This window comes from Apteryx mantelli, chromosome 2 (assembly GCF_036417845.1).
Source record: "Apteryx mantelli isolate bAptMan1 chromosome 2, bAptMan1.hap1, whole genome shotgun sequence".
NCBI classification, from domain to species: domain Eukaryota; kingdom Metazoa; phylum Chordata; class Aves; order Apterygiformes; family Apterygidae; genus Apteryx; species Apteryx mantelli.
Window position 1 is genome coordinate 111,604,584 of NC_089979.1, and position 22,104 is coordinate 111,626,687.

The 22,104-nt window shown below is 38.9% G+C and overlaps 1 protein-coding gene across 2 annotated transcripts in view; it reads left to right on the top strand.

Annotated features, from left to right (window-relative positions):
• Positions 1 to 22,104, top strand: part of GLI3 (GLI family zinc finger 3) — a 212,816-nt gene that overhangs the window by 69,795 nt on the left and 120,917 nt on the right. The gene's annotated exons all lie outside the window — the stretch shown is intronic.

Consider the following 22,104-nt stretch of genomic DNA (forward strand, 5'->3'; position numbering starts at 1 on the left):
TTGTGCCTTTTGATTATAGATTTATCACCTAGTCAGGATACAGATTTGCCATTTAACCTTCCAGTCCCCAGTTCCAGATGATAGGCTTAAGACCTGCAAAGAGGGGCCAGTCTGTGTTGTTGTTTTTTTTTTCCACATCATTCAGAAATTTTAGTGTTTTAAGGCAAAAGGTCATTAGCCAGATGACTGATTAGTGAGGACAGCTGATTAGTGCATGTTTTTTTGCTAAAGAAAGTGCCAGGGATAAAAGCTAATTTTATCCCTTCATTAGTTGGTCTAGCAGCAAAGGGGAATGTTCACTCATCAGGGTGCAGATCAAAGTATGTCTCGCACAACCTTAAGTCTCACCATCCACCTCTTTTAAAAAAAGAGCCTGACTGTTAGTAAAGATGAAGGCAGTATGAGAAAATGAACACTATAGTTTAGTTTAGATCAGTTTTTAGGGGAAAAGTTTGCAGTGAAGCTTTTCAGTTCTCTTCCAACATACATAATCGGTTTCTGTACACCCTCCTTCTCTCACTCGCACACAACCCTGTTTGAACCCTTTAATGGAGTTATTCGTCTTTCTACTGAGAAGAATATGCAACATATTAGTGGCAGACTTGTCTGCAGGTGAATGTGTAGAGAAAACTGCTACTCACAAGCAGCGGCCCACAGAAATACTAGCTTGCACGTTGGAGATATCATTTGCAGCTTACAGCTTTGTGTATTAATGCAAACCCAAAATGTGATGGGGGAAAAAAAAAAAAAAGATTCTGTTGGGGAAGCAGATAGCTTCCATGGGTAGGCAGTGCAGCTGGGGAGAGGTGAAATGCAAAACAAAACAAAACAAAAAACAAACAAACAAACACCAAACCTTATGCTGAATTTAGTGGTGACAACTGCCATTTTGACCATTGGACCAGCTGCTAACTCACCCTTTAAATCTGGATCAAAGCGCTGTTGATACCGCTAAAGATGCGGACTGAAGAATTAGGGCCATCCAGTCAGACTGATCTTTTATTTTGTTTTCTTTTACTGAATTTATCTTTTGAGTAGAGTTATCAATGTTTAATGTAGCTAATATGGGTACATTTTGACCAATAGCAGTAGCTAGCTAGGCTGTGTGGGCTACTGGAAAAGCATTGATGCCAGAAGTTGAGAGAAAAGCATAAGGTATCCAGCATACGGCAATAGGGAAGTAAGAGATCAGTTCATTTTAAACCAATAACAAGATCTTAAAGCAGAAGTCTAAGCCAGAAAACATCGCATGGACAGACCTACTTCATTGCTGCTGTACTGAATTGTACAGTTTTACTTGTTGGTTTATAAAATCCCTTAAGTTATTAATATCATATAAAAAGCCTCCTTGCTTTTATTTACCTGTAATAGATGCGATACAGAAAGACAACTAAAGAGAGAAATGTCTAGTTAAATTTATAGGAAATCAGACAGGCAGACTGAAATTTTCATAGGAGTTGTATCATTTATATATGTAAGACATGCTTTCATCAAAGTGATGACTCTATTCAGGTTGACACTTATAGTGGTCCATAGGAGGAAGGCTGAATAATGTAATTGTATCCCAGTCCCGTTGTAGCAACAGGTGAAGAACCAGCAAGGCTGTCATTTTCTTCCTTACTTTCTTGTCAGCTTTGCTGGGTATACGGATAGAAAATACTGTTTTAATTCAACATAGTTGGGTATGTAAACACTCACAGTAATTTCTTAGTTTCTCTGTGGTTGTAAAATACAGACTTCAAGATGCCTAATTTGTGCTTCTATATATACCCACTTTGTATTTAAAAGTGTGGGCAGGCTTCCTGTAAGACAGGAAAAGGGAAAATAATTTTTTTGAAGAAGGACATCTGTATATTTTTATGGCAAGAAAAGAAAAAGAGCGTTTAAGTCAATTGTGTGTGGAACGCGCGTCCGCTCCAGGAGCTGCAGTTATTAGAAACAACTTGAATGCTTTGCATTTCTACATGTGAATATGCGTGTCTCTGAGTATGTGTGTTGCAGGATTTTTTTTGTTGTTATAATTTCTTTTCCTAATTAAGAAGATTGATGTTGTAAATGTTGGAAATAATAGTTCCCATATACAGTACGTGGAATAAATACTTCATTGAGGGGGAGTTTGCTCTCCTGTGGAGAGTGGATGGGGACTATGATTGTGTTTCAAGTGGACCAGCTTTTCAGACAGCTGGGATGAAACATGCTCTGGAGCTGACAGCCCTTCTGTACTGCCGAAGAGCTCCTCAACCGTTTAATGCTTGAGAATGAGAGAGTGGCCTCATGCTCAGCCTCAGAGTCTCTATCCTGCACAAGAAAAAAGGGAAAATACTTCCAGGCCTAAAACAGAGAAATTTTTGTTTTCTGTCTTTTTTTTGTTTTGGACTGCTTAAGTACTGGTCACAGAGTTGTTTTTTCTTTAGAAGGCTTTAAGGCAGATGACAACATTACTAGAGTTTCCCTTCATGTGCTACACCTTTTCTTTATTGAGAAGAGCAGCGTTTTTGAGTTTAACCACAGATTTTTGTGGTGTTTCTGAAATGGATTTAAGAAACAGTCTTTCTCAAGCACTGATTGCTGTGGTAGTTTGAGCCCCTTATTAATGTAAATGCTGTCTCTAGAGATGGGGCTGAGGCAGAGAGGTGGGGATAGGAACTTCCTTTTGTTATTCTCTCCCCAATTTTAATTCCCACACAGATTTATGGCAGTGCTAAGTCTGCCTGTCTCAGAAGTTATTCCTCATGGAAAAAATGAATCATTCCTGATGTAAACACTTTGATTTAAAACATACTGCTTGTATTTTTCCTTGGGTTTCGCAGCTCATCTGAAAGAATTGTTCGCTCCTGATTAGTAAAGCCTGAAGAGTTATCTTAAGTAAAAAGCAGTGACAGTTCGGTTGGCTCTGATCTGAGAATTCCTATATACAGGAGTGGCCCAGGCAGAATTCCTTGTTACAGCCCTTCATCTCCAAGAGGTTGCACTGAATGTAGCTGAGAGCAGGAACTCACCCTGCTTATTGCTTTCTTTTTCTTTTTCTTTTTCTTTTTCTTTTTCTTTTTCTTTTTCTTTTTCTTTTTTAAAACAGGTTTATTTTGCGTGGGTTTGAAGCTTCTGTGTCTATCTGGGGAAGGGGGAACTGCTTATTGCACATTTCACAGGATTAACCCTCCAAGATATTGATTGCCCTCAGTTCCCACTGACTGTGTGTGGACTTGTGCTTTGTAAGGATTGGGCCCCTCATAACTGCCCCAATTAGCTTTCCCACCGTTACAGCGTCATCTCAAAATCAATTTGCAAGGCAAACAAAAGTGCACAGCAAGGAAAATACAGTGGTAGTTCACTAGGTACACTTGTTCATTTACTGGGTTTTAATTTCTATCAACAAGAATTCCCCTTCCTTCACCTCCCCATAGAAAAGAAAAGAAATAAAAAGAGGAAATTAGATTCTGCTTCTGCAAATGCAAATTGGTAACTGGAAACTCTGCCTTAAAATGTAACAGTGAAAAAACAATGACTTTTCTTGGCGATGTTGCTTGAAGCATGATTGTCAGCCTTGTGCGGCATGTTGGATAATAAGAGCAGTCCAGGGCAGTGCCAGCAGACGAGCTTGTAGAGGGGCTCCCTGGTGGCAGCCAGTGGCCTCCCTTGTCCTTTCCCTGGCACATTGTGGGCACAGCATGGGGCTTCCATGAGGGACAGCAGGGACCCTTGCGGACAGTCCCAAAGCAGACACTTTGGTTTGCCAACCTCTATCTTCCTTGGATTCCCAGTGTCACAGGGTGGCGGGAGGCAGCGATACCTCCTTACAGAGGGTTTTACCCCTGCCCAGTTGGAGGGCAGTAGGAGAGTGCCAGTGAGGAATCCTGTAGAGATTTAGGGCCAGAGTCTTTAAAGCTGTTTGGGGGCTCTTCAATTTCAAAGTGAGTTTGGCTTCTAAAATACCTCTAAAAATCTGGGTGCTATTTCCTAAATCCTTTCCACAGCTTTTTGCAGGGGAGGGGCTTAAGCACTCTAGTAACAAAACTATCCATTGACAGTGATTTATGGAGTGGTTTCCAAATGTTGTCAAGGAGGGGCAGTTGAAAAAAAGTTGAATCTAAAGCTTTTAATAAATCTCATAGGAAAAAAAGCCTCTAGTAAAAAAGTGAAAGTCAGATTACTGGTGTCAGCTGAGCAACTGAATACTTGCTCTTGAAGAAGAGAAAATTAGTATGTTTACAAAAGTTTTTGCAAAAACAATTAAACTATAAGTGTCCTTTAATGGCCTCCAACAGAAGAACATTACTGCTCTCAAAATCAAGCTTAGGGTCAGAAGCAACTTCAGTTTGAAATTTTGGAAGGAGCAGCAAATTCCTTTAGCTTAACAGCTGCTTATAAATGGAAAACTATTCTCTAAGATGCCTCCCAAACCTCCTTGGTAGTGTTTGGGATGTTTTGCCCACTACAAATACTCCTGCCCACTTCTCTGGAGTCCTGTGGAATAAGCAGGATCTCTTTAGAGCACTAGAATTGCTGCCCCTGCTTGGACCTCTCATTTGGAAGTAACATTTGCACCGATAGATTTACAGCTAGAAGTGGCACATAAAGACGTCCTTTCTTCTACTTAATTTTCTTTCTCCTCAGCATGAGACAGACTGCAGAACTGCCAATGCCTGAGAGGCCTTGAAATGTAGTGTAGTTGAGAAGAGGAAAGATGATCTTTCTTTTTGGTGGGTTTTTTTTTTGCTTTGTTTTGATTTTAAGTGAAGGTGAATACATATCTTTGAATCTCGACCTTTGTTTTTTTGTCATTACCAGTAGTGTTAATTTCAGCTGGATATGGAGAGAGTAGATCCTGTTTGTGCAGGAGGGTAGAGTAGAATATTTCTGAGATCCCTAGTGGTCCTATAATTCTGTTAGACTTCAAATTTTTATAAATGTCCTGGGGATCAAATTTTCAAAAAAAAAAATTTGTCACTCTGTGGCACCTAAGGGAATGTATCTGCTGGGAACTACTGGGTACAGAGCCTTCTGGAAAGCAAACAGGTTCTTTTAATCTCCTTTTAAGTGCATGTAAGTTATTTTTCTTAAGGGATGGGGGAGGTAGGGGTATGAGGGATGTAACTCAGAGAACAAATGCAAAAATACTCTCCCAGATTTTATTTGGTTTGTAAAGTAAAGTGTTTTTAGATGCTTTACAGTATGTATTTGTTGTATACCTTCTTCATGGAGGGAGACAGAATACATTGCTCACAGCCACAGAATCATAGCCAAGAACACTGAAAAAAAGCCAAGAAATAATCTAATCCATCTCTTCAGCCTCAAGGCAGATCAGCTATACCTAAATGAGGAGAGAATGAAAGGCTTCTTAAAAGTTGCCGTATCCCCTGGTATATGGGCATTTCTGTCTTTAAGAGTCTTGTCACAACACCTATAGCTGTTTTAGTCTCATCTTGTGGCCCTACACGGTAACTGCTATGGCATCAGCAGCTCAAAGTTGGAAAAAAACATTTAGATTCCCTGAAATTCTGAGTTGAAAAAATTTTTGATAAAGTTTCCTCTTCCCTCATAGAGATTTGTTAGAGTGCTGGAGCTATGGTACGTCCCATTGCTGTGTTCTCCGGAAACAAAACCAAGGCCTGACATGCCACTGTTGCACTCATTCACTGCAGTCATGGCAACAGCCAAGATCATTAGTTTTGGCTTTGCTACTAGTTATCGTAATCATGTTCATTGTGCTGTTGTTGAAGATGTGTGGTGCAAGGAGTTAGCCAAGTATGACAGGTATGTACAGAACTAGTGGCCAAAGGAAGATAAACATCATTTATTGCAAAATTTGAAGCCTCCCATAATGCCTGAGGTTGTTGTCTGTCTCTGTCAGTCACGTTTTCATGAGTGCTTTGCCTTGCAAGCATTTTCTGGTAAAGGACACAAGATTTGAAAAGCTGCCTACTTGGTGTGTCTGCTTGGAGCTTTAAAAAAGATTAGCCAAGAAACAGAACTCAGTCCCATGGGGCTTTTGGTTACCCCCGAAGTACCAGATATGTTACCCATATCTGTAAGGAGCTTTGCAGCTGCAACAACTCGAGTCTTTGTGGCAAAGCATGAGCACTTCCGTTCTTTACTGCCTCTTTACCCTGCATTTGTGTAGCACCAAATGTAGTGAGTGCTGGTTCATGATTAGGACTCCTGGCTGGTTGAGTGATCATGATTTTCATGAAGTACTGTAACATTTTCTTGACCTGAGTATGAGCCTTGTACTTGCTAACCACTGTGCAGTGCTTTACATCGCTAAGGAGATGGTTCTGTGGTATTGGTCTTCTTGCATCTGGTCAATAAAACAGAGGAGTTCACTTGGCTAAACAGAGGTTTCAAGTGCCCTTTTAATGTCTGTGAGGATCCTAGTTGGTTTGTGTCTACCACTCTGGAAAGGTGCTAGGTCCAGTACATCCCAGGTCATATCTGTAGACTGTATGAATGTCTCAGATAACTTAAGGATCTAAAATGTCACTATATGTCTCTCTTTAGACAGTTGAATCCCACCCCTTGTGACTGTGGCTAAACGACTCCTCATCAGTGTTGTAACTGAACATTTAAATCATGATGTTCAAAGGCAGAAAATAAACTTTGACGTTCAGTTCCTTTTTTTTTTTTTTTTGCCATCTCCACTGCCATCTTCCAGCTCTTGTGAAGAAATCTGTGGCAGTAATTACATTGTGAAGGTACCCTGTAGAAGGTATCTACCCTCTTTTGTGATTACTTAGTGTTAATTTTGTTATGTCCTTGGTGCCTGTCAAGGTGAGATCTGGATGTGCACTGCCTTCCATGCTGCTGCACTGGGGGGGGAGCGCAAATGCGTGGGCACGGAAGGAGCGCATTGCGTTCCAGAGGATCCCTCTGGCTGGGCAGTGGGGGTACCTGGAGCTTGGGGGCCCTGTGGGGCTACTCTCCCCATGGCATAAACTTGGCCTGGGAGTTTCTGAAGGGTGGTGTGTTTCCTGTTGGGAAAGTACAGTTTGAAAAGTGTCCTGTGGAACTCTCTCAGCACCAAGTATCACCTCCTATTGGAGTCTAGGATTGAACAGGCCTTTACTTTTAAGACAGTTCAAATGCTTTGGTTGTTGAATCATTTTCATGATTGCTGGTGGATTCAGCTTTATTCCTACTGATTGAGTTCAGTACTTAGGAGGAAAGCCTCTTAGCCATATCCTCTGCTTCCTTTTATTCACACCTAGCAACCTAGCTTCCTCTTGACTTGGCTCTTGGGTGGTTTACACACTAACTTTTAACCACTTATTAAAACAGTGCTCAAATTACTTACAACTGGGGGTCTTGAGTTTATTCAGTGGATCACATCTTAGTTTGAAGATACTTCAGGAACATTTCCCCTTTCAACCACAGTTACACTGGCTACCCTTTTTCATTTGTGATCACATAATTTACAGCTGGTACAGCAAGGAAGGAGGAAAACCAGTGTAGGAAACCAGTACTGTACTAAGCACTGATGTATTTGTGGCTGTATTTTAAAGAGTATAGCTACTGTAATGCCTTATAATTATCAGCATGTATTGTGGTGATGGTGTCCACAACAAGAGAAAAGACAGTTATGCATGGGGATATTTGGGTATGTACAGGTTTGTACACTATCTTCTTACTTCACTTTAAAAATATGAGTTAGCACTTTAAAAAAATAGTAAAAAGATGTTTTATATTGTTGTTCAGAATTTATCTTACTGAGGATTTGGAATTCAGCACAGATAGCTCCCCAGTTAACAGAACTGCATTATAATCTCAATTGCTCATGTTTCCTGTTTCATGCTCAATAAGGTAAAGCAGAGGGTCCCCCATTGTTCATTCTGTTCTCCCTTCCACATTTCTGTGCTGCCCTGAGCCATCATTTTTCCCAAACAACCAAATGGAGCTGATCCAGAACCCAATGAATTCAATGAATCAACAGCTGCTGGCTTCAGTGAACTTTACAATAATCCCCAGTTGCCTTATATTCTAGCCTTTCATTTTACCTGCTCCACATACTGGTTGTAGTTTAAAATCATAATTCCCAAGGATCCATGTTACCATTTCACAAATGAAGAGCTGAACATTGTTATTCCTGTATCTACAGTCCCCTGTTGAAGTAGCTTATGGTAACAAGCCAAAAGTAATGGCGTATGACATACTTTGAAATAAATGTCTGATTATGGTAACAGCTGAGTGTAACACCATACCAAGTGTTGAAGCAAACAACTGATGAGGTAGCAAGTGTTGAAATAAATTTCATTCCAGCATGTCAAACTCTTTAGTATAAAAAGGTGCTTCATTTGATTTGTATGTTTTTTTACCAACCTGATTACAGGTACCACTCTTGAAAGCCTACAGCTTTGGCCTTGGCTTACGTGAGAAGTCATTGCTGAAATGAAATCAGACTATTTATGTGAATGAGGTTTGTTGGATCAAGGCCTGTGTTATGTATAAACATGGATTGCTCACTTTGCTGGGACACACCAGCATGGTATAGTGACAGAAAGCTGTTGGCATCGATGCCATGTTTCGTACCAGCTGATATTTGGGTTGGCATCAATAATAATGAGCTACAACACTTTTAACAATAAAGGTGGTGCCAGACATCGAAAAGGTCTGTTGCTGCTGTGATAAGAGTGGATTTTTTTTTCTTTTAGCCAGAATGGAGAAATGAGCACCAGTCATATCTTACAGGCTAATCACTGAGCTGCCCAGTATTCAGGTTGTTTGACTTGGGAAATGTCTTATGTATGGCCTGGTCATGTATGCCTCTGCTTTGCCAGAGACTGACAGTGACAATAGTCTATGGTTATTTTCACTTTTACAGATTTACATTTTTTCTGTTTTTTTCCAATTTGAGTGCAGAAAATCTCAACATGGTTATACGCAAATAAAGAAGTCCTTTGTGAATAAAGACCTAAGGCCTGATCTGCCTTTGTCTGCTCCCAGGGAAAAAATTACTAAGGCTGGACCAAACCCAAAATGTTGGCCTGTAAAACTGTTTCTCGGTTCTTGTGGAGAAACAGCACATCTCTTCAAACAAGATAACTATTTTCCATCTACATCGCAGATTGTAGCAGAAATCCTACTTTTAGTAGTGTGCTTTCATCCTTATGTGTATTTTAAACCAGAGAGGCAGGTTGAGGACATGTGCTGCCTTAGCAGTACTTCTAGAGACGTTAGTTGTACATGTATCACTCTTTTAGAGTGGCCTGTACAAGGAGGGTAAGTACACTCTGCATCTGCATCCTGGCCAGCCTCTGTCCCTCGGATTTACTCCTAGGCAACCTGTTTGTGTGTTGCCAGTGTTGTGCTAACACATGGGGCTTGCTTGGGCAAGCAGGGTCCTGCTGGCTCGGAAACGTATAGTCCAGTTGCTGCTGAGGCCACACTTGAAGGCTGGCAAAATGGAAAATTATCATGTCTTATCTTGAGGGGGTGGCCTCATGGCTGCCTTTAAGAGGTGATTTAGCTATGGATACTGCTTTTCAAGGCTACACAGGGTACTGGCACAGTTCTCCATGGAAGAATGATTCCATAAGGCCCCAAATATACAGTCATGTGAAACAGTGTGCTCTGCTGGCTGTTGAGGAGAGAAGTGACTATTTTATTTTCTTAGGAAGGCTGGTACTAGCCTGCCTGCCACTGCTTTGTGGTCCCAAAGCACAATTCCCTGTTGTGGGAATTGTCACAGCGACAGGAAGAAGTCTCTCTTCAACTTTACATTCCTTCTGAGGGTGCATTGCAGTGTGCCTCTAGGCCTAGCTAATTTGGCAACCTAAGCAATAGGTCTTGGCTCTAGAAAACATTGTGGGTCCACTCAGTGTTTTCCATGTAATGCCTTTCTTAATTAACATTCATGCCCGGTGTATCTGCTTGTTGTTTGCTGCAGTCTTTGCTGTCTGTCTGTAATAATGAGAAATACGATGTCCAGCTCAGTATGATGCACAATCCCTCCATTTACATGGTTGTTTGAATTCTTCCAGCTGTGATTTTCCAGGAAGCTTTAAGTACAAAAAGTGCTTTTTCTTTCTAGCTTCCATCTCTCTGTATAATACTTCCATAAGCCCTGGCTGACTTCAGCTAATGACACCCTCTCATTTTGTCAGTGCAGGGAACTGAGTAGTGCTGTTGGCAGTGCCCTATTCAGCCCAGCTGATACCTTCCTTCCTCTCCCTCTGACAGTGCCATGCACGTAGCTGAAAAGGACTTAAAAACTGGTTTAGAACTGAATTGAGTGCAAGACCAGCAGAACAGGGAGGGGAACTATAGCAGAATTCCTCCTCTGTCCGGCCTTTTTAGTACCCTGGTGACTCACATATTATGGTGTGTAGCCATCAGAATAAAATCTGATAACAACCCCCTGCACCCATCTTCCAGGCTCTGTAACTCTGGTTGATGCCTACTGGAAGTACGTATTACCAAGCAGGGGGAGCATGTTTACCAGCGTATCGCTGTTTGCAAACTGAAACCCTGATACATGACATTCATGGTAAAGCCATATATACGTGTGTGTGTGCGCGCGTGCACTAAATTGGGTCTGTACTTTATGCCTGTGTATGTAGGTACCTCAGGTAGCAGGGCTACTACTTTAATGGAAATGGCCAACTCTTTTTCTTTTCATCTAGGATAACTCAGTATTGTTACAGTATGCTGGACAGTGGTATTATAGTATGTTTGCATTCCATGCAGGATACATGCATACAGTACAGTGATTGAATATTTTCTCTTAGGCTTGTTGCTTCCTGGTTATTTTCCTGCTTATTTTTGTAATGTGATTTTTCATGTAGTTCTGTATTATGAAGCTTTTTGTTTTTTTAAGCTATCTCTGATATGCAGCTTTCATATCTTGGCTCCCAGCAACATTGAACCCCATTGTAAAGTCCCTTCGTGTAAAAGCCATCTAGTTATAACTCTCAAAAATAAGAGGCTTGTCTCCTGAGGACAGTTCCATATTGCGGGTGGAATATAATCCTTAACATTGTTTTTTTTGCTTTCAAATAGCTGGGGACAGTAAGTCAAGGAGTGAGAACTCCCTTTGTTTCATGTAGTGTGCGTTGCAGGGAAAGAATGTAACAGAGCAGAAAATGAAGAAAGACATAAAAGAATCTCAGCTCAAGGAGGTCAGATCCATCACAGGCTTAGTGTTGCCTTCAAAGATGCCTGGGACAGGTGGCAGTTCAAGACAATCAGAGGAGAAGCATCCGCTAGCGCTGAGATAAGTGATTCTTGCCGAATCCTGCTATCTGGTCCCATTTTGCTTTGATGTAACTCTGCTAGAGAAGACTTCTGGGAGCAGGCTACTGCTTCCCTCAGTGATAGGCTGCTGTTGTTCAGCCTTTTAAGGTCTCATTACAGTGGTCCTTGAGGATTAATCCTCTTTAAGGTTTACATGGGAATGGTTTTGTCTGAAGGCCCAGCCAGGGACCCTGGTACCACCTGTACAAAGCATTATTGCATTCTTTCATTCTGTTTTTTTAAGCGGCTCATATTTAACAGTATTTGACAGAAAGCTAAAACCAAACATCTTGCCTTTTTTGCTTCTCTCTTTGGTTATTACTGAGTTTTTGTTGAGCACAGCTTGAGCAGTCCTTTGCAGACATTAAACCATTAGTAGTAAATTGTCAGCTTCCGGTTACTCTACTTAGCCTGCTGGGTTTGGCAGTTTTTCTTTTTCTCTTCTTCTCTACCCCCCGCTCCCCTTTTCCTTTTTTAAAGGAGGGAAGTGATGATGTTAGGTTTCAGAATTAGAGATCATCCAATTGCTGTTTTATTCATGTGCCCGCAGTTGTGGATTTTACATTAATGCTGTTCTGCTCTGGAAGGAGAGCTCAGGATACAGGAATGTCTTAATTTATGAAGATAGACTCGTTTGCACTTAAAAGGGTTTGTTTATGAAAAACATGTACCATTTTCTTCAAGGGGCAAAACCTGCTTCCAGTGAAATAGCAGGCAGAGTGCAGCAATAACAAATGTGGAATCCTATCCTGTAGTTTTTGATCCAATAGGAAGCACGTATTTCCAGCACCATGATATGTTTTGCTGTTGGTACAGTTTCTTTGTGACTCTTTATTATATATCTACATCTTGAGGATGGAAAAAAGGCACGCAGACTTGATTCCAAAGTAACATATTACTCTGAACTTCATTTTCTCTTCAGTATTGTTTGTTTCCCTAACTAAACAAATGTTGCAAAGTCATTTTGATGTTACAACTTTAAGATGGTGGTTGGGATAAAAATAAGATGAACATTGATGCTGTATAAGTGAAAATAGTATCAGTGACCTTGATACAGAAGTAAAACTAAACTTACTGCTCTGAGGGCAGTGAATAGCTTGAGCAATCTGTCTCTGTCTCACAGCAGAAGTCCTTACGTTTAGGCCTTCTGAACCCCTATTAAACAGCTTGCTGGTCTCAAGTCAAATTATTATGAAAGGTGGTGGTGTGTTTTATTAAAAAAAAAAAAAAAGATTTCTACTCTGAAATCTCAACCATAGCTACAAGTTGAATGCTTCTGAGGTAAAATAAAGAGGTGTGCATTGTTGTTGCCTAGGAAGTACCTGGTCAATAGTTAGGTGGTGACTTTACTTTAAAAAAAGAAAAGCTTCACAAGCATTCTGGGTTGATTTTTAAATGTTCTATTTGAAAGTTATGTGGCACGTTGAAATGTGCATGTAATGCATGTATAGCATACTAGTTTTCTTTATATATAAAAGTATTATAGGAAACCATATAAGTAATGCTGGCTATATAAAATTGTATGGTGCCATTATTAGCATACATATGGCTGTGACATTCATACACTCTTACATTTCCAAACTGCACATAATTTAAGAGTAATGCACATATTTAATTTTTACTGTATTTTTGGAGGTCATTAAAATCTGCCCATACAAATTGTTTACCTGCTAGCTAATTCTGAGATGGTGGGAGGATGGGAGAAACAGAAACTAAGGAAAGGAAAAAAAGATTAACTAGAATAAAGATAATAAAATATGTCATGATGTGAGGTGCTGTAGATCCCTTCAAAAAGACCTGTCTTCTGAAGAAATACAGGCAAATTCTTGGCAGCCTAACTTTATACACACAAACACACCTGTCTGATTTATATATACACATGCACTCAAGTGCTGTATTCATAGTCTTGATGCATAAATTGAAAATGTATATAAATAGAATAATCTATACTTACTGTCTCTAAGACACAAATACTTTAAATAACATGATGTTAAATTTATGTCCTCTTCTTTAATTTCACATCAGAGCTAGTTGTCAGCAATTTAGACTTTTACAGTACTAATTTGGAAGTTGCCAGTGTATTTCTAACTTGATAAAATACAGGGAATGTGAGAATGCTTTTTTTCTTCCATATGTTGACATATGCGTGAGGATTGCCAGGGGTAAGTGTTTAATTGAATTTAATAGCTATTGTGTAATTTTATTGTAAGGTGCCATTATGAAGTCTCTTTTCAAACTGAAAGTCAACACTACAGTTTAACAGAAGTTCACAATACAGCACACAGTTGTTAGGTGTATCGCATGTGGAAAAATGTGCTCAGCTATGCTGTGTGAAACTATGACCCATTCTGTATGCAAGTGGGCTGGATGGGACAGGGGGAGACACCACTTTTCAGACAGCTTGACGGGAATGTGGTGCTCCTGTCCAAAGATTCAGCTGTGTAGTCTGTAGCAAGGCAAGAGGCAGAAGAGTTGCCTTCTGGGCCGTAGAGCTAACTTCTGAGCTAGTCTTCTCCCAGGCCCCAGAAAATAGTTTCTCTTGGAGAAAGGGAAGTAAAATGGCCAGCTCTTGCACTGTTAGTAAATGTTACCATGGTATATGTACAAATATTACTATTAGTATTTTTTAAAAAACAAAAGTACGTAGTAATCAGTGAGGATCAACCATCCTGAAAGTTCAAACTGTAAAGTTCAGCCATTCTTTCACTGTGAGAGGAAAACAATATATCAAAATGAAAACTTGTATTTTTTCACTGTTATATAAACCAAAAATATGGTAATAGATTTTGCTCAATAGGAGAACAAGCATGGAAAACGTCATTCCCAAAACTGAAGTTTCCAGAAAGTTATCATCAGCTAAAAACAGGGTCTTGTAAATCCTGATATAAATCTGCTACAGCAGATGCTACCAAACACAAATACATACATACATACTTACATATATATATATATGCATACTTCTGATTAGTCTAAAAGTTTTCAATGGCAGTAAATTCTGTATTTCGTATTTGCAGCAGTAGCTTGTTATTTTTTATTAGGAAAGAACAAAAATTTAATCAGAAAAGATCTTGGATTAACCAGTGTGAAACTGGCTGGGAGTTGTTGGAAGTAAATCTGATATTCACACCCAGATTGTCTTTGTTTGATTTTAGAAAATACTTACCACTCTGAAAAGGCAAACAAAGAAAATAAGAATACATATTTATATGTATGTGTGGAGAGTTATAATGTATTTATATGCATACATACCATTCAGCTGTGGAATGCTGTTGTTAGAGTATATAAATTTCTTTTAGAACTGGCCACAGAATTGTAGATGCCAATCCCGCAAGAAATTTATACTCAGAATGTCTATTAAATGTAATGGGATGTGTGAGAACTACAAGAATTCACCCTGGATAAATTGTTACAGTGAAATCTAGTTGCTAATTCTGTGTTAAACACTTCGTATAGATCCAAATTATATTAACCAAGAGTTTGATTAGAAAAAAAAGCTGAATGGATTTCCAAACTTCACAGCTTTTTAGGATCTTCTCATAGAAAGGCAGTTCCTCTTTCTTTGGTCTTCTTTCCATCATGATCTTCCAAGCTTTTCTCCTTATTTTCTATGAGATCTTCTCCACACTGTCTTTCCTTCCAGGTTTGCTTTTATCCATGCTTGAATTTCCACGGGGCCATCCCTTTTCTTAACCTCTCTGTATAATTTCCTCCTGGCCTCTCTCTTCCAAAGTTATAGCCATGTGAGGTTTACTTGTTTTATCTACATTCATGTTATATAGCCACTGGTTGCCTTAATAGGAGAAAATCTTCAAAATGTAGGTTAATTCTGTTCACTTGGCCTGTTAGAGTCTGTCACGAGCTCACACATGTTGCAAAACTTTCCAGATCGGAAAGGCAGTATAAACATGTACTGTAAGACGTAACAAGGACCCCAATTCTATAGTATCTACCTGAGCACGGACTGCAGCTTGAGCAAATATGCAGATCTTTGATGTAAGGTGGCTAACAGAGGTTTTCCTTGGTTTGGGTGGTATAGTATGAAACTGGGGTCAGAGTTCTGGCCTTGGCTGTACAGGCGGGTGTAGCTTATTCAAAGAAGCTGAGGATCTCTTTTGGTAAAGCATACAGACTGCTTTTAGACTTGTTATGAACCATCTTCTTCCTGCTGCAAACAGCTGAAGGCTTGTTTTCAGGATCAGTACTTTCAGGATTAAATCTCATAATGTTCTAAAAATAAGAACATGGGCAAAAAGTACTTTTAAAATAATTAGATTAGAAGTGATCACTTACTGATATTTTGGTCTACTGTCTGTTTTACTGCTTCTTGGTGTACACCTTGCTTTTACAAGGTGTGATTTGGGGAAAAAGAAGGAAAGTAAATCTAGTCATCTGCTCAAGAAAGCAGTTTTCAGGAACAATCATAGTAAGATGTTAAAGGACTTGTTAGGCATGATTCTATATAAATAAAGCCAATATTGAGCAGCTATTGATGGAGAATATTTTCATCACTGACCCACATTGTTTTTCAAAAAAAATGGAACAAAACGCCGGGAGTTGATTAAAAGAGGCTCCGTGCCATATGTTCTGTATACAGTGCTATTTTTCTCTCAAAGACGTATGCACAGACCCATTTCCCATTTGTAGCAATGACAAGCAGAGAGGTTGAGATTTGTTGGAGATCTCCAAGGAAGTTTGTGGCAGAGCCACAAATAAAAATCTTTGTCTAATGTGCTGAACCCATGCCTTACCAATTAACTAAAAAGACTTTCATGAAAGTGGATTCAAATCTGTTTCCAGCCTACTTTTTGGATAATTTATTTTTTAACCCTTCATTTTATAGACACTCTTTCAAAGCATTTTTATTGGCCACAATTTTTTCACATGAAGCTGCTTAAGAACTGAGGTCATTGACTTGATGATTGATAAATACTGTTTAAGCTGCAAGCATTGCTTTAGAAATCATGAGGAGTGAAACTACAATTTGATGCAGCTAAATAAATGGCTGGATTTTCAAAAGTGCTGAGAACTGGGCAGTTCTTTTGGAAGCTGTTGAGTGCTTGATAATTTGAAAATGAAGAGTGCTTTTTCTAACTTAATCAGGTTTTGAATTCCTAGTAAGGTGAGTATTTTTGAAGATTCCACTCTCTGAGCCTAACTTTGAGTTCTAATTTCTGAAAAATCTTGGCCCCAATTTCTAGTCCTGAATTAGGATATCTTCTTGGTGTGTATTTTGCCAGTATTCAAGGTGAAAATAGGCTGTGGTTAATTTTGCTACATAATGAAAGTGCAGGTGTTGTCAGGTGTGCAATGAATGTGGCAGGTCCCAGAGGAGCAATTATCTGCCTGGCCAACTCTACTCATGCCTATATTTTAACATGATGGCCTATTTTCCCATTTATTGAAAAATGTTTTAAAAAATAAAATACTCTTGTAAGCTTATTGCCATTGGGACAGCATTTACTCATGTCATTATATTCCACAAACTGTGGATTATTACAAATAGGCATCTGAAGTTAAGCATCTGCTTAACTGTTGTCCCTAATAAGTTGTTTTCATGCATTGAGGCCAAAACTTTGGGTATCCCCACGAAAGTCAAAAGAAACTTGTGTGGAGAGGCTGTTGAGGAGTGCAGGGACTTCATGGGAAATTCCCAAAAGAAAAACGCTAATTTTAACAGCTGGTTATGGTTGCTAAGTGACAGCAATAAAGTTACCTATCTCATGGTTTCACAATCCAAGCATTTATAAACATGGAAATTAATAGTTAAGGCTGTCATAAATTTTACACTACCCACATAGTAAATAAGCACATTATTCTTATTAACTTTAAACTACATTAATTCTAACCCAAAGTAATTACTGGTTGAAATTTTCATTTTGGAATAAAAGAAGACAGGGCAAATTCTAAGTATTGATTTGAAAATCCCAAGCTCTTTTCTCTCAGCTGTAATGTCAAAGATAATCATACTAAGAACTACACAAAAATCTTTTCGTGAAAGAGTAATAAACCTAGTGTATTATGCTAAGTACTTATTAATGATATATTGCTTAAAACTCCAAGTACAAGTCAATAACTATACATTAAATTTTTACCAAGAGTCTATATTTTAAACATTTCCATTTGAACTCTCTGTAAGTGCTAAACAGAAATATTTCTTTTAAAATAAACTTATGAAGTGGATAGTATGTCCTTTTAAGACAGTTTGATAACATGTGATATAACACAATCAAAAAATCTCATCAATTTAGGTCTCGGTATTAAAGTTTCAGTCTGTGGGGAAGGTATATTCCTTCATATGTGATGAGGATAATGTACATGTTCATTACATGGACAGAATCGGATTTATGATGTCAATCGCCACTCATTTCTTTGCTTTTAAACTGTTAGAGTTTTGGAAGTGATGTGTTGGGTATGTTCCTGTCACTTAGCAACAGTAAACAAACTTTTGAACCAAATCATATTTGGAATAGACCATCTGGACAAGCATCTGGTGGAACAAATCTTTCTGGGTTCTCCCTGGCATTCTCCAAAATTGGATATTGCTGCCTTTTCCAGAGGTCCTCTTCATTAGGAAATCTTTGGAGAACAAGTGTCTTCCAAGGTGACTTCAGTTCAGCTCAAATTTGAGCTTTGGCAAAACTGTTGGAGAAGCAAATTCCCTGAAAGAAGATGCCTCCCTTCCAAAAAACCCACCTGTGTTGTAATTAAATGAAGGTTCCACTGTTACAAGTAAAACCATTGAACTTTAGTGCCATATTCCCACACACAGAATAAAGTGTTTTTTTAAGTACCTAGTGCTTAAGCTAGCTAAGGTTTTACCAGTGTTGGCTAAACCAACATTTAAAACTGCAGCAGTACATAAACTGAATGTTGTTGCAAAACTTGTGCCTCTGGAGTGTGTAGGCACTAGTGAAATAAATGGGTATTTATGTATGTAGCAAGAAACACAAAAAGTAGGTCATGGTAAGGTTGGATATCTCATGGTTACTTTCCAAAGGTGATGGTTAGTGAAAATGCAGGCACTTCAAGAGATTTTTATTCTTGGTAATTAGAGCAGGTAGGAGTACTGTATTTCCTGTCTGCTCATTGGCAGCGATTACAGTATTATATCTAATTACAGTGTTAGAACTTGTGTACATTACAGCCTCCATAAACATCAGGCATCAAGCAATGATCCAGATTTTCTTGCCTCTTTTGTTAGCACTCTTCCTCTGACATAATAAAGGAAAAAACTGAATACACCTTCATTACAACCCTGCAAGAAGAGTCTGGGAAGGGTATAATGAGCAGTACTTTGCTGATAAGTTTTAATAAATATTAGTTTACTGCATACCACAACAGAGAGCAAATACATGCAATTACTTGCAAATTTCTTCAGTGTTTGTACTTATAAATCTCTGCCTAAATCTTCCCAGCTGGGAGTTAGGCTAGTCTTTTTGCTGTGGAAGCAGGGCTTTGTTCTCATGTTCAGCTTCAGCTCAGTCTGGAATAATTCAGAAACGTATTAGATAGATTGCTGCTCCCAAAAGGCATAATGAAATAACCTTCACTCCCAGCCTTAGGGAAATAAGCACACAATCAGGGTTTGGGCAGATTTCTCAATTAAACAAAGAACTAACTGTGCACAAATTGCTCCATAACAATTTGTAAAGAGTCCACTTTATAAATTTTTTGCAGATGTAAAGCTGATATTTTTTAATCAGAATGGCAGGGCTGTTAAAGTCAAAATGTCTTCAACGTTTTCCCTTTGCTCCATAATTAGTATCAGAAATATTTAGATTTAAAATGGAATTGGTAACACATCCTGGGTTATTTTTGATTTGTTTTTGGGAGTCAGTGAAATGTGATGTCAAACCCAAGCTAAAATCTCCATTTAATACATACAGTTAACTTAATCCATCTGGAGTGGATTCAGGATAACTTTGTGCTGTCAATTTTTATTTTGGTAAATTTCATATGGTGTTCAGCAAAGGAATGAAAAGTTATTGCACTTAATGTTGTTGTGACTTAAGGTGTTCTCTGGTCAAATTATTCAGTAAATCAAAATCAGACTCTGGTTGTAGCCACTAAGTGTTGTTTAGAATAGGGTATTTAGGAGATTTTTTGCAGCTTTCCATTGATTGAACAAGACACGCATGTCATGTGAAAAGCATGCTGTATTTTGATGAATAGCTGTATAACATGGCAAGTCTAGGGACCCAGTAAACAGAACTTCATATTTTACTGGCTTTTGTTTTTAACTTGAGGGTTTATATAGTAAGAGAAAGTATCATTCTGATGCCTTACTACTTAGCTCCGACCCATACTCCTATCCTCTGAAGTCTCCCTGGATATTTAAAAATGCATACATACTTTCTATATGTTAGCTTGCAACTGATTACCTCATTCTTCAGCTAATTAGACAATTTGAAGTCCTGCACTCACCTAAATGCACAAGGATATTGCTTAGCTTGTGGAGAACGGCAGAGAATTCCAGACTCCACTTTCCATGAAACAAAATTAGAGCTCTTTTAGACTGGTGTCTGTCTGTGTCTCTGGGTCTGGTTCTCTTTCTGCTATATTCGTGTAAATCACAGATACTGGAGTTGAAATCAGCAGAACTGCAGTCATGTAACAGAAAGAAGAATTTGTTCCCCTCTGTTTCCTATGTCACACACTAAAGCGAAGCTGTGCTTGTATCAGCACAGCTATCGGCAGATGCTGATAGGTCCTGTTTCTACAAGCACAATGTTCAATTTCAGTTTAAACAGACCTGATTAAAAAAAAAAAAAAAAAGTGAACTTTTCTCAGAATACATGCTGCTACTTGCCATGAAGTGTGCTGGTTGCTAAACCAGTGCAGTTTGAGTAGCACACAACCTGCTGCCCAGACCAGCTGTAAGAAACCAAAGGTGTCAGTGCAGCACAAAAACCTGCTCCTGTGAATTTCTGGCTGAGGTTGTGGGATGCTTAGTATTCGCACCCAAAGCATTATCTCCTGGGAAGTTCTGTGCACTGCTCTGTATTGACAGTAAGGTATGAATAGGTAAGATTTTGACTTGGAGGCTCTTTGGGTGCAGTATTTTACTCTTCATGGGTAAGATGTAGAGCCTCAAACAGACCCCACTGGCCTGACACCACATATCCCATTCAAAGGAAATACCTCAGACATGACCGGGAAGCTTAAGACCTGTTATTATACTCACTTAAATTAATGACAGAATTGGAGCAATACTGCATTTCCTAATTGTGTAAGTTTAGCTGTCTTTTGGGCACAATGGGGAGATGAAATACGTTCTCACTGAAGAATGGACTTGACTGTCTTGTATGTCATGCTCGCATTCTCATCTTGTTTATATCATGCACCTGGATCAGTGTCTAATCTTGTGTATAAAAAGAATAGAAAAATACTAAAACGGTTTCAGGATGGGAGAGTGCTAGGCTTGCCTTGTTAGCACTACTCACTGTGAAGGAAAACAGCAAAATGGTAACTGGCATCTTGAGCTAAAGGAAAAAAGGACGCAACTGAATTTCCTGGGAAATTCATCTTATCTTTTACTTTGCTTCATGTTTGACAGGACCTTCTGACAGCTTTTACCCATCAAGCAGATATGAAACACTGTTCAAACTACTTATATTCTGATAGCTGAACCCAGTGTTAGGAAATGAACTTTACACTTACAGTGGATATTTAATTAAATACAGTGTCGTCCTGCCAATAGAGACTGAAATAATGCTTGAAGTGCTCTGCTTTTACGCTAGAGAATCTGCAGTGGCATGTTGAACAGGAAGGCCCCAGCTTGGTTTTCTTTTAAAATTGCATTTAAATGTACACTAGATACACATTCATCACTTTAATCTAAACTCTACTGTAAATTAACATGTATAGCCTCTGAGATCATAAACTTTCGCAGAAGTACTCTAATGAAACTTGGCAGCCTTTACCCAGTAACATCATTTGTTCCATTCACTAGCAAAAGCAGACCTCAAACAAGTCAAAACTGTTTTCAGTAATGAGTTCCATTATTTTTCTTTATGTTTTTGGAGTCTCAAAAGCCTCCTGCCCTGTGCCTACTTTACAATAAGTCAAAAAAGCACGACAAGCTTGCAGATGTATCAAAGGAAAGCTTTCTCTTGTAAGATCCTGAGATGTTTGTCATTTACAGTAACCAAGTGTGGGACTTCAATTAGTATGAGTGACTTGTTGTCAGTAAGGAAGCTTTCTTCTCAAAACTGGTACATTAGCTGCTTGATGCTCACAGTTGCTGTTACATGTAAAATGGCCTGTCGCGTAGATGATTCTTTCATAGTCCTTTGCATACCAATTGATACTCATATAATGCTTGCATGAAAACCTGGTGCTAAAGTAAGTTCAGAAATATAAAGAGGTTTTTTGTAAAACCGTTTTTGTTGAGCTCATGTAAAAGCGCATGCTGTTTATCATAGAAGCACCACTGAGGCAGGGTTGGTGAATGGTTTGGTTGCAATCATGTATTATCAAAAGGCAATGAGGTGATTATTGCTCTTTTTTTTGTATGAAACTTCCCATGTTGTGTTTCTCATCATAGAAATTTGTATGATTGTTATTTGCAAGGGGAAACCTGCATAACCCAGTTTTGGCCATCTTAACATATAGCAATGAAAAAAAGAAGTTATTGGAAGAAAGACCCTTTTGTGCAGCCTAGAAAAGGTGTGTGTTTTGGGGGGAAATGATAGTAAAATTTCCATGCAGTGTGTCTGAAGCATGAACTGATTTCTGCTGTGACTACTGTTTGTTTGTCATTCTGTTTAAATGAAGAGTAACCCACTTTTTTTCGGAAACAAACGGTGTCATGATTCCTTTGCAGTGCATAGGCTTTAGTTCAGAATTATCTGTCTCAGCTCCAACCTCTGACTTGAA